We start from the raw sequence: 7,422 nt of genomic DNA, 5'->3' as shown, positions 1-7,422 counted from the left end.
CTCATCTCCACAATTAGACAGAAAGGCAGTATCACCTCTCAGGTATTTTTTAATCTCCCTGGGTGCCGGGCATCAAGAGGGACAGAGTAAGTGGTAGGGAAGGCTGCCAATGGCAAGTTCTTAGATGAGAGCACCCTGAAATCTTTACTCAAACTACACTTGGCCTTTGAGCCTTTGCTCAAAGGATAAAATAAAAAGATGGAGCACAGCCTATGTTAGAGGGAGATTTAGACAACAGTCAGGTTTTTCAGGTGTTTATTGGATTTTCGAGTAGACCAAAGTTGGAACTTAGGGCTGAATAAAAGGAAGGAAGGAAGGAAGGAGATAAGTGGGGAGTTTGGGCTAGGGGGTTGGTATACTGGACACAGGATATTTGCAAAAATGGTCAGATGATGTTCTCAAGGATAAAAAATATTTCCAAAAGAGGCAAACACATTTTTATACAAGAAAATGATGACACAGTAATTGTGCTAGTTTGGCTTTTTGTTTTCTTGCTATATTACATCATTGAGTCATACAGGCGTGGTGAAGAGGGGACAATAAAAATAAGTTATCAATGCACTATTAACTCAGCGTGCTCTTACCTATTAATAAGACATTGATGTCTCCTCTTATGCGTGTCCCATCGAGAGGCACTTTCTCATTACCTCCAAGCGGCATACACAAAATAGCTTTTTTAATATACTCATGCCTGTGGATGCTTGGTGCTAAAGACTTGTTTAAATGGTCAAAGATATCCTATTTAAGAAACAGGAAACACTTACATTGCACATTATCAACATTAGAATAGAATCTCATTATCCATTAGCTGGTATTTGTGCAATTTACAACTCACTTTAGATTGAGTTTTGCAGAATTTCATGATCTTTGCCACATCATCAGCTGAAAATGTAGGTGCTCATCAGTTTGATATTATTAGCTAAGTTATGGCCTGCGTTCTCTAGGCTGCAGAAATCTTTTAAGAGATGCTGCTAATTAACTATTAAATAAATGCTTGGATAAAGTTATCTTCATAACAGATAAGCTACTTGGAAATTGCTTTCAATAAAATGGAATGAGTTAAATTTCTTTCTATTTTTGTTAACCTTTGCCTGTCTTCTCTAAGTCTCAGACAGAAAACTATACTGTGTATTTTTTTTCTTTTTTTCTTTTTCTTTCTTTCTTTTTTTTAAGACTTCTGATTTTTTTTCTTTTTCTTTCTTTTTTTTTTTTTTTAAGACTTCTGCTCTCCTTAAGTTTCTGAAAGAAGGAGCTGGTAAAAAGATTCTCTCTGAAATGGCCTGCGGGAAATAAAGATGCTTCAAATGAATACTGATGTTCTCTGCTTTGAGACAAATCTGGCACAATGCATCTGGTTGTTCACACAGGAAGCAAAGGAAACCTGATAGAGGCAAATGTTTCAAACCGAAAGTAAATCACATGATAATTTAGAGAGAATTATATATTCATTAAGTTGCACTTTTTTTTCTTATTTTCAATGAGAAAAAAGAAAAACTAAAAAGCTTGGAAAATTGGGTGCCGTTTTTAAAAGCTATGACAGATTTTTTTTCATTGGACTGAAAACTAAACGTAGTCTTCAATTTTAAGCACGAAAAAGATTTCTTAAATAGGTAAGTACAATTATCTAAAGACATTTACTACTTTTAGCAAACCTTTATCTTCCTTTTTTAAAACCACTACTTAAAGAAGAGTTTGTTTTCAAAAGCAGAATTTAAATGTTTAATTTGCTTAAATCTACCAGTCCAACAACATAAATATTTACTGAATGTGGCTAGGAAGGGACGGGCTGAGGGGTGAGTGTGCAAGCCCTGCGAGGCCAGGACTAGGATGCAGAAGACATGGGAGCTTACGGACAAAACGAGAATCTTAGACACAAATTCACCTTCTGGAGGAGAATGGTCCTTTACGGTACTGATATGAGAACATGCGTGCCTGTTCAAATGGTTTTGAGGCCAGGGCCGGGGTGTGGCGTTATGTGGCAGAGACCAGAAGAACTAGAAAAAGGCTGCTCTAACACTGAAGAAGAAATGAGAGAAATTCGCTGAATTTAAATCCACTAACCAACCATGCACTCACCCAAACACTCACCCATTATTTCCAAACATCCGCTACCCACAAAATCGCTGTGGTGGTTGCTGTGGGGGAAGGTAAAGACAGAGAAGACCCAGTTCCTGACTCAGAAAAGGAATCTAAATGCCAACTCCGTCCTTCCAATGAAAAGGCCAATCCTTACTGGCTCCTTATCTTGCCATTTTGCATGATAATAATAACAAAGAATCTCCTTCTCTTTCTGCTTTTCTTTATTTTTCTTTTAGGCTTAACTTTCCTTTTTTAAAGAAATGAAAGCCTAGTTCTTGCTTCCTAAAGACAATTTTATTTTTTCAATACCGTTCCTAATGTCGCCAGGCTATCATCTAAAAGACTCTAACGTTTCTCAGTACCTAAACTATGTCACGAGCTATGCTTGCTTTCAGGAACTGAAAAGGATTTCTCGCCTGAAAAAGAAGAGGGCTAAGTCCAAAGACCAAAGTATTGAATGCAAAAATCAAGATGGCCATGGGCATCATGTGCAAAAAGAACCTTGTGCAAAAGGGCCAAGTGCAACAGAAGAATACGCATGACTAAAAAAGAATTTAATCACCCTATGCCTCAACCTATAAATACAGAAGGCTTCTTTCCACTGGGGTTGGAGTGGGGAGTGCCATTGGAGCATGAGCTTACCCTTCTCCATTCCTTGATCAAAGAATAAAGTTTCTACTCTACTTTTCCAAACTTAATGTCATTCTATTGGCACCAATGGCACTGGGCAGAAGGACCTTGGTTTGGGTCCCCAACCCAGAAGGGTTTGTAACACCAAGACTCTGTTTAAGTTTTTCAAAGTCAAAGAAAGTTAGACATGGATTATCCTAGACAGAGAGGCATATCGATTCACACACTATTCTTTGTGGAAGACACCACTCTTTTTTTTCCCCCTGTAATGTCTTGTTGCCTTCCATTTATGAGAGTTGTGGTGATAGGGGGTCACTGGTATAAATACATTTTAAGCTGAAAGTGGTAGAACAGGGGAAAAATAAATTAGAAACTGCATATTTGCCTGGAGCTAAGGCTAAAGAAATCAGCTTCTTTATCATTTTTGTTTCTCAATAGTTAGACTTGTGCATAAATCTGTTTATACCACATCATTCTTATCAACATCCAGAGATTTCAAAAAAACTTCTAATTGAGAAGCTCTCCAGCCAAGCTCTGATTATGCTAGTTTTGTTCTTGTTCTTAGATATTTCCTTCAATGTGGAGGAGCAGTTAGACTGATGGTTGCTGCTTTTGTGTGTGTGTGTGTGTGTGTGTGTGTGTGTGTGTGTGTGTGTGTGTCCCTTTTGTGTTCACGTGACTAGTTCCTACTCTGGCATAAGTTTAAGTTCCAAAACTCCAAACAAAATTGACAAAAGAATTGATTGGCAATAGGAAAATGGATCTTCAGCTTCACCAGAGTCTGAAGTGGGTGCCTAGGTCTTGGCTCTGGATGCAGAGAGAATTTCTCTAACTTATGAATGAGCTTTGTCAAACTCATTTGCATGTCAACCACTATTTCAATCAATCAGACAACTGGGCACCTACTATCTGCCTTGTGCTGTGCTATAAATTGAATATACATGAATTAATAAAACACAATTCTCTTCCGCAAGGCAAAGACTGGTGGCTTTAATTGTTTTACTTTTTAAAAAAGGTTTGCTTTAAATTTCTTTTCATACCCATTTACGATAACAAAGTGAGGCTAATTTCTTTCTTCCTTAGTTCTTTTCTTCTTTTCTTTCTTTCTTTCCTTCCTTCCTTCCTTCCTTCCTTCCTTCCTTCCTTCCTTCCTTCTTTCTTTCCTTCCCCACTCTCTCTCTCTCTCTCTCTCTCTCTTTCTTTCTTTCTTTTTTTCCTACATTTGATACTAACTTGACATACCTCTCTCTCCACCAAAGAAAAAGAGTAAGGGAAGAGTGCCGAAATGAGAGAACACTTCTCTGTTTCAGCATTTTCATGTATGTTTATGCATGTCAGCAAATGTATTCAAGCTAGCAGGAGACCGCTTCTGAAATAGGAAAAAGCTAAAAATATGAATCATATATATCTGGTCTTGATATTGTTTGCCTGAGATCGGCTACACAGCTTGCTAGACTCAGTACAAAATAAAAATTTGGAGCCCTTTGTTCAAAAATTAATATCAAGATGTCAGAACCAAGCATTAACCAAGCATGGGGCACTCATGAGCACGAGGCCCTGTGTGACCACACAGGTTGCACACCCAGAATACTGGCCTTGTACTTACTATTACATGAGGTGGGGAGCTCATGATTCTTATACCCTGTCACAGCTTAATTCTTAGTGAACCACATGGCCAAGAAGAACTAATACAGATGATCTCAAGTTACTAGCCTAGACCAGCATTTCCAAAACATGGTCTGGGGAACGTTGGAGAAATGTTGGATTAAGTATGGTCAAACAGGTTTTTATCGAAAATATCTCAGAGTTTTGAAAATCCTAGGATTATTTTTTGTGCGTTTCCAGGAGGCACAACACAATACGTAGCATTTCTCAAAAAATTTTGATGGGTTTGTGAACACTGCAAATACAGGTAAGAGTAAGGATGTGATCTCAGAGAGTTAAGGACCTGACTTGTTCTAGAGCTGAGCTCTGTCTTTAACTTCTGACTCATGTATCAAAATATCTCCAGCAGGATGGCTTGTGTTCCCACAGTCAGCATTGCAATGGTGAATGTGTACAGCCTAAGCGCCTGTGCAGATACCAATGGTTGCTTATCCAACGTCTGATCTCTTCTTCCTTGCACATAGAGCCCTGATCTGTTCAGGGTTAGAAATACCTATGTGACTCTTGCAGCTTGGGATGGTCATGTGACCTAGTGTTGGACAAGTGGAAACCTATGGTGTAGGGATTTAAAAGGGCAGAGTCAGTGCCTTTACTCTTCATAGTTCCCAACTTTCTTTCTACTTGGAAGTCAGAAAAAATGCTCGTAGCTACAAAATCTAAGTTATGATTGTGAAGATGAAAGTCACAAGTGAGAGCAGTGGAGCAGGGCAACTGAAGGACCTTGGTTCCTGGGTGGGCATCCTTGAGAAGCTCTACGAGTCCTAAGTTGCCTTTTTGGGCTTCTCGTTACTTGAGAAAAACAAACCTATTTGACTAAGCTGCTGTGTTTGGGTTTTAGTTCTCTGCAACCAGATGCAAGCTCAGCTGGCGGACTGTCTGAAATATAACACACCCAACACTAGCTGGCACGTTTGATCAGTTACCAAGTCCCTTTGCTTTCCCTTCTAAACTCAGCATCCCCACTGATGCTACTCCATCCAAGCCCCCTTGGCCCTTTCATGACCTTCTAGGTGCTCTCCTCATACCCGCACCCAGCTTTGCTTTGTTTCAACCCATTTCCTGTTCTGCATTCCCAGTGATCTCATCTACTCATGTTGCTCCCCTGCTTCCTGTGATGAAGTTTCTCCATTGCTTTCAGGGTGAAGACCAGAATCCCTTGCCTGCTTTGCAATGATCTTCATGGAAAGGCCTTTTTCTACTACTTCATTTCTCACTAATATTGTTTACTCATTGCATTTCGGTCCTACTGAACAATTGTAAATGATTCTATGCTTTCGTACATCTCCAGCACTTTGAAAATACTGTTTTCTTCCCTGAATATCCTTTACCTTCTCCCTCCTCTCATTCGTCTTCCTAATTTCTACTTATCCTCCAGGTTCCTGCTTAGATGTCATTTTCTTTAGAAAGTCTGCTCTGAGCTTCAAGACACAGCGAGGTTCTGCCCTTTGAGCTCCCAGACCACATTGGACATATCTCCTCATAAGAGTGTGGACACTGAGACAGAAAGACTTGGGTTTGAATACCAGATCAGTCATTTACTAGCCATATGGTCTTGAATAAGTTACCCTTTTAGACTCAGTTTCCTCATCTATAAAAATCAGTAGTAGCGATCTCTTACTGCTTTTATGTAAATTAAATGAAATAATGCATATGATTATTTCATTTAATTTTGTTCCAATGCATAAAACACAGTAGGCATTCAATAAATGTTCCAATGCATAAAACACAGTAGGCATTCAATAAATGATTTTATTAATGGGCTACCTGTCTGTAAACCATCAGCTTGTAGACAGAGAATGTATTTTATTCACGTGAAACAGCTTTAGCATGCCGGTCTGCGCTGAAAACTTAATATATGCTCAAGAAGCACTTGCTGAATGAATGGTTGGGTAAAAAAGATATGTAAGTTATTCCCACCACTTCCTTCTTCCGCATTTCTTAAGGGGTTTAGCTCTACTTCAAGACAGAAATAAGTTTTACTTTGAACAAAGTGGTATATTAAATACTTCACATATATCAACTCATTTAGTTTTTTAAATTAAACTTATTTAGGTTACATTGGTTAATAAAATTATATGGGTTTGAAGTGTACACTTCAATAATACATCATACGTATATTGCATTGTGTGTTCACCACCCAAAGCTAAGTTTCTTTCTGTCACCTTATATCTGACCCCGCTTTACCCTTACCTACCTCTCCCTCCCCCCTTTCCCTCTGGTAACCACTAAACTGTTGTCTGTGTCTATGAGTTTCTTGTTTGTTTGGCTCGTTCATTTGCTGCTTTCAGTTATATATCCCACATACGTCAACTCATTTAATTTTCATAACCACTCTAAGAAGTAGTTGTCATTATTCTCATTTTACAGGTAAGAAAATGAGGCCACAGTCACACCAATAATCAGAAACAGGGGACTGGCTGACTCCAAAGGTGTTAAATGATTGTCACCAGAAAAAATAAACCCTCCCTCAGGATACATCCTGCCAAGGAGGATGGAAGCACATGCAAGCACATGCGAGAGTGCAGTCCTGCCTCCACGGGAGGTACTTCAGAGCTTCGCTGGGTACTTATGCAGCTGAGGGTGCAGTACAAAGAGGTCTGTGCTTCACTATTGGGCCTGTTTCCTTGTGGGTTTAGACTTTGAGTCTTTGAGAGAACGTTTGTCCGTAGCACACGTGTGTGTCCCTGCTGGACACCTGGGATTATCACTCACCTGCACACAGAGACTTTGTTGTAGTGCTGGGGAGAGGAAGGGACAGTGGAGGACAGAAGATACCCATATGCATATCTAAGGTGGTGCATGTGTGCAGGAGCAGCTGTCTAACCAGAGACCATGCCCAGGAGCTCCGTGTGGTAATGACAAATAAGTGGCCCTGCAGCCATGGCCGGGCTGGTGCGGTGGCCAGGGTTGAGAATCAGAGAAAAACTGACTGTTGGTCAACCCAAGAGCAAATGAGATACACTTTCCCCTAAACATAGTGGGACCATCTCTTAGGGGCATGCCAGAGGGTCGGGGGCTGGCCGATAAAGATTTTATTGATACTGAAAG

The sequence above is a fragment of the Pteropus alecto genome, unplaced genomic scaffold (assembly GCF_000325575.1).
Source record: "Pteropus alecto unplaced genomic scaffold, ASM32557v1 scaffold146, whole genome shotgun sequence".
NCBI classification, from domain to species: Eukaryota; Metazoa; Chordata; class Mammalia; order Chiroptera; family Pteropodidae; genus Pteropus; species Pteropus alecto.
This window is presented reverse-complemented; position numbering follows the sequence as displayed.